Consider the following 3,381-nt stretch of genomic DNA (forward strand, 5'->3'; position numbering starts at 1 on the left):
TACAAAACACATACATCTACAATACCATTTCATCTAGTTAGTTTTGAATGATGGATAGTCAAAGATGGACAAGATACATAGAGATGACAATCTAATGGATGTGTTTACAAAGAAAGTGACAAGGGAGAAGTTAAACTCCTCTTTAGCTTTGATTGGTCCTCTCAATTGAATAGAATAAAGGTATAACTAAGTCCATGGTGGTTTGATCCATTGGGAGCCTCATGGAGTGGAAAAATTGCTATAGGATTAGTCCCCAAACTACTACATTTGGGATCATTTTGTGATGATAGGCTATCATAATTGTGATGTATACCCATCACACTAGTGACATAACCATTAATTGGTTCTCGTCAAACTTTTGTCGTTGCCAATTACAATAGTTAGGGAAACCATCATAATGGCAATGACTGACACTTTGTATATTGGAAGAAGGGAGGGACAATATTTCATGTTCATGACATCACAATTGTGACAATACACTATCATAATTACAATGGTTTAAACTTTCAATTAGTTGTCACAATTGTGATGTATATGCTACAGTGATATTGTACAAACAATGATTATTTGTCAGATCTTGACATTTTAGTTAAGATGATGTTAAGATAGATGTGTTGTGCAATGGATGGCTAGCCATTGGAATGAACCATCACAATTGCCATGATTGGTCAAATTATTTAAAAAAAATTAATTTCTTGATATAGTTGTTGTAGATACTTGCATTGGATACATTTGTACCACCATTAGCATTCCCATCAGAAGCCCAACTAGTTTTAGAAACAACAATAGGAATTTTTTAGTGACTCAAGGTTTGCATGACATAAATGAGAGCATCCACACTTGTATCAAACAAATTCTTGTAACCCACTTTATTGGGGGTCTCCTCTTAGAAGAGGGCATAAGAGAGAGGAATGTCTTTGGAATTAGAGGCATATGAGAAATAGGGGTACACATCTTCCATAAAGGGGGGCTTTATTTTTGAATGGAAGTCCAAGATGGAATGCTTGATTGAGGTTATTTTAGAGCTAAAGGTTCTTGAAGGAGGAGGATAAGAATTGCTAAGGGAAGACATGGGTACTATTATAGAGACCTTGATTTGGTTGTGTAAATTGATGGCTTGGAGTGTATTGTAGATGTGTTTTGTGGTAAGGAAGAGGTTGGATGTGTAGAGTGTGTCAGGTAGTATCTCATTCTCCACTAAGATGTATTTTATGAGGGTTTTAGGGTATTGGGGATGAATGTTGTTTCCAACCCATTGCCTTGTAGTGGCATGGCTTGATGAAATATTAGGGAGCTACTCATTTGGGACTCCCACTATTACTTCTGTGCCTTTATATTGGAATGCATTGAGAGTATTCTAATCAACATCATATATTCTCACTTTGCCAATTCTATTGGAAGTGTACATGCCTACCACTTCCTCTAGAGATGGTAAGTTGTCACCCAACCTTCCATAGCATACTCCTATGGACACTCCTACTATTTTTGCACCTACAAGAATACATAAGAAAAAATGAGCTATGAGAGTGGATGAGATAGAAGCTTTGGGTGTGAGCTTAGTGAAATAGTAGTCTCCCATGAATGAAGATTAGTTGGGCCCAAGACACTCTCACCATTTGAACCTAGAGAAGGAATCAAACCTAAGACTATAAGGGTGACCTACAACTTCAACCCTGTCAGTCAACCATAACCTTTGTTCTTGGGTCCTAGAATTATCTATATTTTGTAATTAAACCTTCAAGAATGATATCCAAATTTCTACAGCCACATAAATTCCCTTATATTGTAGTGTAAAGCCAAATCATACATTTATTAAATTATTTCAGCACTAATGTGTAAATCTATTATCATTTTAGATTATTTTAAATTATATTAACTTTTTTTTTTTCCACCATACATTTGGGAATGGTTCTTACTAGAGATAATTGATAACGCTCATGACTAGGTGATGTATAAATTCAAGAAAAATGAACCACAATGACTAAATCAACATAATAATTGATCGTCATTTTGTATAAAAAATGGGAAAGTTCACAAAAAGAATTCAATCAATCAGGATGTGTCATTCATTATTCTTTTCCAACTATCCCAATCTGATGATAAATGATGATATGTAATGTAAAAAATTGATATCTATCTTTATGAGTACTCATGACATAGAAATACAAATATGTTTCAAAACCTTAACTATATTTTATTGGAAACTTTAATTGACTAAATCTAACCAATAAATATTAATGAAAATGTGTAAATATTCACCTTAGAATTAATGTTTATGAAACCAAAACCAAAACTAATCATGTAGATATCCTCACCATAAAAATCTAAGTTTGTGCAAAGGAGGAGTATGCACATCATAGAAGAAAGATAATGGTTTAAATTTGTGTCCCTAAAATTTACATGATATCTCTTCATCTTGAAGATATATTGTGATTAGAGTAGATGAATCCTTGAATTTAAGGAAGAATCCTTTCTATGTCATACATCAACTCAAGGAGATTATTTATATTATTGATTTTGGTGCTTTTTATTTTCCTTATATAGTGAATGACATGGATGGTTTGATAGAATTTTATGGGGAGGGGCTTTGGAGTGTGAAAAGGGTTTAGCTACTCAACAATATTCTTTTGATCTATATGTTACACATGTGAAGGATGGTAAGACTGAAAACTACTACACTAACTATGTTGCCCCATTAAAATTTGTGAAATAATGCACTTTTAATATTATTGGTATATCTCCCATCTTAAAAAATTAGAGATACAAGAGCTCACTATTTTTAATATTTATAATAGAGACTCAATACTCACATGAGTTTCAATTAGTGTATTAATGCCATGATGTTCATCAAAGTTACCAATCATGTCAAATACAATATTTCAATCCATTGGTACATTTTAGTATTGGTTTTATTAATTCCTAATTACAAAAGCTTTGTAATGGGCTTGAATAAAGGGTGGAATTGTTATTACAATTGTGCATGGTATAAGGAAACTTAGGATAGGGTGGGTTGATGGGCCTACTTATGTGAGTCAATTCCCAATTCAAATTCAACAGTCTGATACTTACAACTTTACTATTACTAGACAAAGATGGACACTTTTTTGGCATGCTCATATTCTATGGTTGAGATAAACAACCTATGGATCCATTGTTATTTTTCCCAAAGTACATGTTCTTTATCCATTCCCAAAACCCAATAAAGCAATCACATTAATTCTAGGTCAGTGGAAGGGTTAATTAATATTTGATTTGATATCATAACTAGTCATTGCATATAACACTAAAACTGAGTTATGGTTTCTTGTGGATCTAGGGGAGTGGTGGAATGCAGATGTGGAAGTTGTTATAAGTGCAAAAATGAAGTCAAGAGGATCACTT

General features: G+C 33.2%; 1 pseudogene; it reads right to left on the bottom strand.

The window, feature by feature from the left end:
* Positions 1-673: 673 nt before the first annotated feature.
* Positions 674-2,415, bottom strand: LOC149542074 (glucan endo-1,3-beta-glucosidase-like; annotated as a pseudogene).
* Between the last annotated feature and the right edge of the window lie 966 nt (positions 2,416-3,381).

This window comes from Cupressus sempervirens, chromosome 8 (genome assembly GCF_028749045.1).
Source record: "Cupressus sempervirens isolate cs-2001-9-10 chromosome 8, ASM2874904v1, whole genome shotgun sequence".
Classification (NCBI taxonomy): Eukaryota; Viridiplantae; Streptophyta; class Pinopsida; order Cupressales; family Cupressaceae; genus Cupressus; species Cupressus sempervirens.